This window comes from Cyrtonyx montezumae, unplaced genomic scaffold (assembly GCF_038088225.1).
Source record: "Cyrtonyx montezumae isolate F1298 unplaced genomic scaffold, pur_monq_1.0 scaffold_4, whole genome shotgun sequence".
Lineage (NCBI taxonomy): Eukaryota > Metazoa > Chordata > Aves > Galliformes > Odontophoridae > Cyrtonyx > Cyrtonyx montezumae.
The window spans coordinates 381,412-390,853 of record NW_027072045.1 but is presented as its reverse complement, the minus strand read 5'-3'; positions in this window follow the sequence as shown (position 1 = coordinate 390,853).

The following is a 9,442-nucleotide window of genomic DNA, read 5'->3' as shown; positions in this document are numbered from 1 at the left end:
GTGTCAGTGCTGGGAGCAACGGGGAACAGACAGGGAAGGGAAGATCAGCCCCCACGTCCTTCCTCTTCCGTTGGCTGCGGTGCCCAGGGTAGGGATGCTCAGTGTGGATGTGCAGTGGGCTTTCCCTTGGTGAAGTGGTGCCATACTTTGACCCGTGCTGTATATAAGCACCCCACCAGATGTTGGTGCAGTGGCAGCCTGCCCAGGCAGGCTCTGTCAGAGCGTGGGCTGTGCCAGCACTGTGCCGAGCGGTCCCTGCAGTCACACCTGGAGCTCCAGCTTTGTGTCCTGCTGTTTTCCCAGGGCTTGTTTCGTACCCTGGGAGGGGCTGCATGCCTGCCCCGCTGTGGGGCATCCCTGAGGCCACTGGGCCCCACACAAAGCAAAAAAATACTTTGTCACCTGATGCTGCCTGCACACGGGGAGCTGAAGGGGAACCTGTCAGCACTGAGCCCTGGGCAGGCCCTCTGTCAGCAATCACAGCTCGGACTGGCTCACTGCCCTCTGAGGGGTAGGGGACTGTGGCCCTTCCCAAAGAGTTGGGGGGTGATATCTGGTGGCACTGTTTTCCTCTGTAACCTTGTGCTGCTAGGACCCAACACGTGTTGGTGTTAATGCCAGCTTAAAGGATGAAGCAGATGAGTGAACCCAAAGAGCTGCAGGTGAGTCACCAGATGGATGCCACCTCGCTGAGCACTGCTGCAGCTTCAGTACAGACAGAACATAGTGCTCAGGGGGCAGCCTGACCTGTGTGCACGTCCTTCCTCAACATACAGCTCAGCTCTGCAAGTGGATTGCACGCCAGCCCTAAGCAATATCCTAGCACAAAGCTTGGCTGTCCATCTGCAGATGGGAGTTGAAGAAGCTGGCTCACTGAAATGATTGTTCTTCAGTTTTGGCAAGGCTTAAAGCAAAAATCTCGCAGCAAATTGCCTTTTTTGCCTTGTCCATTATGCAGATAAGTGATAAGAATCAAGCAGTAAATGCAGAAGCCAAAGCCAAGAGCACACTGGTATTCCATTTCTTATCTGATTTTAAGAAGTTAAGTGGAAGTTTCTGTCATATGTAATGATGTGGAGTTCTGAACGGATTACTTTGGTCTTTATTCTGACAAAACAAAGCTCTGTTCCCTCTCCCACTCTAATAAGTGGGAATTCTTCAGGGGTAGTAAGTTGTCTTCAGTATTCTGTGCAAGTTGGTTTTGTGTTACCCGCTGAACACCACTAACCAGTTCCTATGTCTGGTGACGTTGTTCTTTTTGCTCAGTTTTTAAGGTTTCCCTTGGTATAATTCTAAAACTTGCATGTGGCTTTAGGAGATGGTGGGGCTGCTTCAGTTCGTTTCGGTTCCTGTTACACTAATGGCTTATTATAGCCTCCTCTGCTCCACGCTGTGGTTTTGGAGGTTTCCTCCTGAGCACTACAGCTGTGCTTTGGCTCAGACAGCTGATTTCCTAAGCACAGGGCCTGCAGAATCCAACTGTGTTCTTCGGTGTATTTTGGGTATGGGTTTTTCAGTATTTTATTCCAACTTAAATACTAAACCTATCGCTATTTCCTTGCAATAAGGTGTTCTGAAGGTGGTCTGAATCTGTAGATTGCAGCCATGTGCACACAACCCACCTTCCCTCTTCTTGACCTCACATCTCATGCATCTTGAGCAGGTTGTTGGGTCTGGGATCCCCCCAGCACACTGCTGTGAGGGGCTGCCTCTGTCCCACTCTGCCCACTGGGTTCACACCCTCTGAAGGGGGGTAGTGAGGTATTTCATAGAACTGGAAAATCATTTGGTCATATCTGGTCAGAAGTAAGGTTTCTTCCCCATTTTTTTATCCTCCCATTTCTGACTGGCACAGCTGGCTCTGTTGAGCACAGCAGGTGACCTGGCTTAGCAGCACCTGTGTCTGGGTGAGCTGTGGGATGCCCCGGAGCTGAGATGTGAGCTGTGGGCAGCGTGACAGTGCCATCTGGCCTTGGGCTGGTGCTCTCCCATCAGTGGCTGCTGCCTCACCCCCCGGCTGCGTGCCAGCCCCCCTGTGCTGGGTACGTGGCACGGAGCGTGGGCCTGCCCCTGCCCCACGGCGAGAGGCTGGCAGCCAGGCCGCAGGAAAACCCACAGCAGTCGTCCCAGCTGGCCACGTTCAGCTATGGCTGTGCTCTGTTGCCGTGTCCTGCTGTGTCGGCTGTGGTCCTGGAGCACACATCCCCCTGGGACTGCAGGATGCTCAGGCCCCGAGCAGAGGGCTGTGAAGGGGGGAGCAGCGTTCTGCTGCTGCAGGCAGCTGCTGCTCGGCCTGTTTTCTGGTTCTGCTGGATCCTCAGGTGATCATTAGTATCCGCGTTTTGTTACTGCTGGTAGCTCAGCGTTTCTAAGCAACACTGCCAGTGCCCAGTGAGAGCAAAGTGCTGGCATCCAACCCAGCACCTGTCCTGTATGGAAAGTGTTTGCTTTCTTCTAAACTTCTTTTTAAGTGCATATTATAAAACTCAAAGTTGGTCAAGTTGTTCTTAAAATTAATTTCTCTGGGAAGAAATACATAACTGGTAAGCTGGTTTGCATGAGGTACCAAAGGCTGGAGCATTTGGCTTTGATAACCAAAGCCTGACACAGCCTGAAACAATATATTTGAAATTAAATATATTATTAAAAATAAAGAGTATCTCAACTGGACACGGAGCAAAGCCACACCTGCACGTTTGGAGGGACCTGCAGCAGCGCTGGCAGCTGCACCAGGGCGGGTGGTCGCAGAGCCTTGGTGCTGCAGGGCATCGGGGCTGCCCCACCCTGCTGGCCCCATTCGGGGCTGCAGTGCCTGTGTCTGAAGCTTGGGCTTGTTTTGCATCTTATTCCTGGTTTGTGGGTGGGGTATCCTTTCTGCTTTGATTCTCTTCATTACTTTCCTCCACCTCATAATTTTGCTTGGTGATACTGCTTGCTGAAGCCTGCAGTGAATCTGTACGGCTTTAATTTGCTGATGGGTGTGAGCTGATGAGGGGTTTGTGCTCGGGTTGTGCTGGCTGGTGCTGCGGGGCTGGGCACGGGGGAGCAGCCACGCGCTGCTGCAGGGACTGCAGGCATGCACCGCTGCCGGTGGCCAGCACGGTCTGTGCCAGTGGGCTCTAGATGAGCATCCTCATGATGCCACAACCTCCCCGAGCCATGCTCATTTATAATTTGCACAACTAAGGTTTTGTTGCTACAGAAAAACGGAATTTTCCCAGTGGCAGGGAGGCTTGGTGGATGAGTCATTGGACTTCATTAGCTAATCTTAGATCTGCTGTGAATTACTCAGTGACTACTGATACAGAGTGGGCTAAGAAAGCACTCATTCTGAGCACTTAATTTTAGCACTTGAGCCTCTTCCCCAGCAGGGTGGGTGCATACCTGGTCTCTGCCAGCATCAGGGCATGCTGCTTCCCAGGGGCTGGGAGCAAGGGCTGGCCTCAGAGGAGCACTGTGCTCTGGGGTTAAATCCATACTTGAATTTCAGCTAGGTGAGGGTGCAGAAAACGCAGACAGTGGGGACCACATAAATTTACACTGAAGCGCAAACCTTGCACTTTGTTATGTTGAACCTCATGAGGTTCACACAGGCCCACCTTTCGAGTTTGCTGAGGTCCCTCTGGGGGCTTCACTTCCTCCCAGCGCATCACCCAGCTTGGTGTCTGAGGGCACACTCGAGACCTCGAGTTCTCAGCACTCGAGTTTTCTCTTCTTTCAGTATTTAAATGAGTGCCACTGTTCCATGTTCTGCTTTAGAATTGGACAGTTAATTACTGCCTTATCTCTTTGCTGGTTTCCAATCTATGTTGCTTAGATGTCAGTAGGAGGGATTTTGCAGAAAGCTGTTGCTGTGGTTCGCGCTGTGCTGGCAGATCCCCCACCCATTGCTGTGTTGGTGCACTGGGAGCTGCTGGGTTTCTCCCCAACCTCCATCCCAGCAGTCCCCTGAAGGAGGGTGTGGGGTTGGGGTGCCTGGCCCGTGGGTCTGTGCTTTCATCCTCCCTCCTCAAAGGGCTCATGTATGCCAAAAACCACACCCATGCTTTCCCAGTGGCGTTTTCACATGACTGGAACTGACGATGAGGTTTATGTTAACATATCAGTAATATTCTCTTGCTGGTGCTGGATGTTGTCAGCTACCAAGAGATGCTGTATGGCTTGGCCCCAGCTGTTTGCCCCTGACATATGAAACACTTCTTGGTAGGAAAATTGCCTCAGTTTCAGGAAATAGGAGCAGGGATCTGGGCAGTAACTGCCTTTGGAAACATGTTTTGCCTTTCTATCTGTGTCACCCCTTTCTTGAAAACCAAACCAAAAAAAAAATCAAACTTTTAAATTTAACAGAAAATAGCATGCAATGCAGTCACAGTCACTAGGCCAGCGTACAAATGACTGTAAGAAGCCTCATTAATGCTGCTTTACTCTTATATGTTGGTGCCCAGTGGGAAGGACTGCGGGGCCTCCACCTGACAGCCCCCTCCCCAAGAAGCAGATCCCTGTCCCAGCTGATCCCAGCTCCCTGTGCTGCTGCTGCCTTTCCCTGGCCCTGTCTGCCCACAGCGTGGTCGTGGTGCCGGCTGGGAAGTTGGGTAAGCGGGAGAGACACTGCACCTGAAGTGCTCCCATCTTTAATTGTGGCCTTGTAACCCCAAAGAGATCTCCTTTCAGAAGTGTGCATTTTGTCATTGGAATGAGGAGCTCCAGCCCCGAGGTGTCTGTGAGGAGGGCACTCCTCAGCTGCAAGGACACAGCTTTGGTGCCTGCTCTGCTGCGTGCACGTGGGGTACTGGTCCCACACCCACCGCTGCCCCAGTGCTCCTGAATGCAGTGCCTGCTTGCTGCTTGTGTCCGTCTTACTGCTCTGCATACTTGGCTTCTAGCTAGCAAATGCAGCTCTTCCTTCTGCTCCATTTTATTGCCTCACTGAGACTGTAAAAACAGGAATGCAGCCACAGCACTTGTGCCAAAGGAGCGCAAGTGACTTGTTCTGCTCTGTGTGGGATAAGCAGACACGTGGGCACAAGGGGCACCCGGTGCCTGCAGCCTTGGCTCAGCATCCTCAGGCCACGCCGGGCAGCAGTGGTTACTGAGGTGCACCAATGGAACAGGAGGGCTGGGGGGGTGAGTTCCTTGTCAGGGAGTGCTGTGCAGTTTGGGGAGGGGGGGGTGGCATGCTGGAGCTCATAGGTGGGGCCAGATCCGTGGGTCTGCTGTGCCCAGGGACATGGAGAACATGGCTTCCCACAGCACACAGCCATCAGTCAGACAGCAGGAGCTGGCTCAGAGCCACAGCTGTACCACCCACAGTCTTCTGCCAGCTCCAGAGCAGCCAGGTTTGTCAGAGGAGCTGCATTTGCCTTTATGTCGTGCAGCAAAGGGGGAGCACGAGGCACAGGACACTGCACCCCACTGACTGCCATGCTGTGTGCGGGGCTTCCAGCAGCAGCTGGGCTGTGTGCAGTGTGCAATGCCAGGCACTCAGCACAGGCATATCAGCAGCTCAGTGCTATCTACTCTGACTGCAGGGAGCTCTGGAGGTAGGCTGATGCTTGCTTTGCTTAATGGCACCTGCTCTCCAGCACTGCTGTCCCCATCCTCCAGCCCCACCTGAATGAGACATAGCACAGTGCTGTGCTCCCACTGTGCACAGCTCTGTGCCTAAATTTAATCCATCCTTATTTCAATGTGAAACCATTCTTAACATCACAGATGTTAATTATCAGCTGTAATTGACATTTTTCCCTCCTCCCACTACAATACAGGGGATTAGTTGCCATCAGCCAGTTACGATCAGGTGCTCACACAATGGTGATGGTTACGACACACACTTTTCTGCGTGATGTGCTTAGCATTTCCTTTATTATGAGTCACTGTTCTCTTTTAGAGACACAAGGGAAAACATTTTGTGTAGAAGAGCATTTCTTGTGCAGGACTGTGTGTTTCTCCCTTTGCTATAAGTCAGTAAACTCAATTCATTGCCCATAGACATAACCTGGCACTGGAACACTGGTCCTGCAGTTTTCTTCTGGTGGGAAGGAGTGCCATGGCCAGAAGTCAGGATTTCATCCTTTAGGAATTTCTGGATACAGTCATCATTCATTTTTGCATCACATGCAAAAGAAAACGCAGCTCTGACAGAGTATGCTGCCTGTCCCTGCTGCCTGGCATTATGGGAAGGAAGGGGCTCGAGGATGGGGAGAGCCCCAAGGGATGTGGTGCTGCATAGGAACAGTGCCAGCAGTAGGTTGGGACGTGGGCTTTACTAAGACAGAAGGGCTGCTGCCTGTGCTGGCTGGAGATGCCTAGCAGTGCAGAGAAACAGAAAATAAAAAGAGCTGAGGTCATGCAGAGGGAACAAAATAAGAAACATTCCTGTCCCATTGTGTTTCTTCCTGTGTAGAACGCACGTTCTGGAGGCTCACGTCCGACGCTGGCAGCGGAGGAGCTGCCCCTGCTGCCAGCAAGGTCTGAGCTGTGCCCGTGGGGCTGAGCCCACCCTGCAGCCCTGGTGAGGGGACGGGGGAGACTGACCTGCAGCACTGGGCAGGACTCTGGCCCCTCTGGTGACTGTGCAGGGAGCTCTGCGGGGGCAGAAGGTGCCACATGAGTCCCACGTGTCCTCTTCTCTGTGTTTCCAGTCCTTGGCTAGATGCAGATCACCTGGAGATGGTCAGTGCATGCCCAGCAGAATGGCACACAGCTGTGGTGGTAAAAACTGTGAAACAAGCTTGTGGGAGAAGCAATGAAGAGGCCAGAGAAAATCCCAGCCCAAAGCAGAGGGAGCCCTGCTGCACACCGTCCCTGGTGGGCTCTGAGCACGGTCAGCAGGAGGGCTGGGAGCAGCACCATGCCACCCCTCCTGCACACCTCGTGCTCCGTGTCCTGGTAGCCCTCAGTAATGCAACGTATAGCTGACGTATGTGCCTTGGACATGGACTCGGGAGAAAGCGCGCACTGTAAGGAGCATTGAGAGCACGAGCTGATGCCTTACCACTGCTGAAGTCCTCAACTCCTGTAATTGCCCCCTGCAGAAATAGTTGTTATTTCTCTGCTCACAGAGCACCCGTGTTGGGGCGGGCTGCGGGAGCCTGTGTTTGTTTGGTGATGTATTTATAGATAAGGTGTGTTTGTCCCTGGCTGTCCTGTGCCACAGCCCGCCCCGGTGCTGCAGTTCTCCACGAGTGTTATTTTTAGCTCTGGGTGTGCAGTGGCCAAACACACTGCAGGTTTTATTTCCAGAGGCAGCAGCAGAGATTTCTGCACATTGTGCATTGGAGACATGTACAGAGAGCACTGACACCCAGAGGGAAACTGCAGAGCTGCCTTTTTACGAGGCAGTTTTCAGGTGCACACCTTGCTTAAAGCACACTGATTTGCAATTAAAATTTCCCCCTTGGCTTGATAGATATTTGTGATCACGTTTCTGCATTGCGTGATGAAAATATAACGTGTGGCATGCTGATATTTTTTCTTAGAGATCCATTGATCTCCAAGGAGAAATCAATCGAAGGATGACGTGCTTGGAAGCAGATTTTTGGGGTAATTTCTGAGGGGCCCCCACCGGAATTCCATGCAATTTCTCAAGGCTTTGAGTTACTCTCCTGTCTTAGTTAAATCTAATGGTTGAAACTGAGCATTTTTCCTTTGATGCAGTAATAATAGTAATTAACAACAGTACTTTTCAAGAGGCCGAGTGCAATCGTTGCTCTTTCCCCAGTGCATTGCATCTCTCTGGAATTCACCTCTGCAGAAGATTGAAACAAAGAGCTTGGCTGGGTGGGAAGGAAAGCTGTGGCCGAGCAGTGTCCACGCGCAGCCGTGGCCGTGTGGCTGCTCCAGCTGCGTGTGCCGACCAGCAGCCACCAGCAATAGATGTGCCACAAAGCAGGAGCTGCCCGCGGTGCATGCAGGGCTCCTCTCGGGGCTGCGGAGTGCGGCTGAGGATGTGCTGCTGGCTGTGGGGTCTGGGGAGGAAGAAGTGGGGGACCCCCCCTGCGGGGCTCAGCAGCTGTGCTGGGGGCACCGCTGCTCCCAGGGCTGCCCGTGTCCCCGGGTGGGCATTCCCCGGTGCTGGCAGCCCAGTCCCGAGGGGCAGGAATGTCTCTGAGCTGCCCAGCAGTTCTACGTGTCACTTCTAAACCGTGTTGGATAAAAGCTGAAGGGAGGAAAACCTCCAGCAAACCCCGTGGACAGCAGCTCGTTCTTAGCTCCGGGGAATGGGACACGTCTGGTGGCCTGGCTGCTCAGCCCCGTGCAGCCCTGGCTCCCTCGCTGCTCCTTCGCAGATTTAGCAAAGCGGAGGAATTTCTCGGCCTCTCCCTCCTTTTGGTCTTCCCTGCGGCTGCGATGAGAGCTCTTCTCGGTGCTGACTTCGGAGTTGTACATGTCCTCTGTTTCCTCCTGGCTCCTTTCCTCTCTTTTCAGGCAATGCCGTACAATATTGGGAACAACAAGATGATGTTCCCTTCATTCTGTGTGCTCCTATCGATAGGGCCAGAGGGCAGTGCGGCTGCGGGGAAGGGCCCAGAGCTCCCTTGCTCTGCGTTGAAAATAGACTTCAGGGAATGCACTCTGTTCTTTTCAGAGCTATGAAAAGAGTATGGAAATGTTTCCCTTTGGTATGTCTGCATCCTTTCCTCTAAGTAAGCGATTTCCTTTTTCTCTGTGCTGGTGAGGAAGTTCTCTTCTGCAGGATCCTGCTTTGATGTCTCCAGAAAAGAAAAGTCTAATTAGCAAATCCACAGGAAGGCATTAGCATGGCATTGTTCCCCGTGGCTGCGAGGTGGGGTTTAACCCTCCGGCTTGATTCATGCCGGCTTCAAACAGACCGGGAGAATGGGAACCCGGCGGGACGAGGTCGGTGTGCCACTGCCCGCGGGATCCCCAGCACTGCCCAGCTGCGAGCACCGTGCCCGGAGCTCCCGGCCCAACGACAGCAGTGGAGGGCTGGAGCTCTTTCTCTTTTATTCCGCTTCCATCTGCCCAGCAGAGGCCTTCACCGCGTTACCTCTGCTATGAGCAGTTCCCTTCGTGCCGCATTCCCCCACTGTTGCCGTGTTGGGGTTTGGGTTTCTGTAACCCATCACTTCTGTGCCTATCACTGGTGTTGGAGCACTGCACTAACAGACTGAACCTGGGGAGATGGCAGCAGGAGAACTGAGCCTAAAAATACATCCCAGGGCCCACGTGAGCACAGTGCACACTGCTCAGCACCTGGCAGCAGTGGGACCTTCACTGTGCTGGGATGGAGCAGTGTGCTCCCAAAGCCTGAGGGGAGCAGAGCTTGGTGTGCACGCCAAGCCTGTGCCCTCCGGCGCTGAACTGCAGTCCCTGGGCTGCGAGCTGCAGGGCATGCTGCACTGAGTGCGGTGTGTGCAGGCTCAGCTCTCATTGCTGCACTCTGTGCTGCAGTATTCAGAGCTTTGCTTCAGCCCTCTTA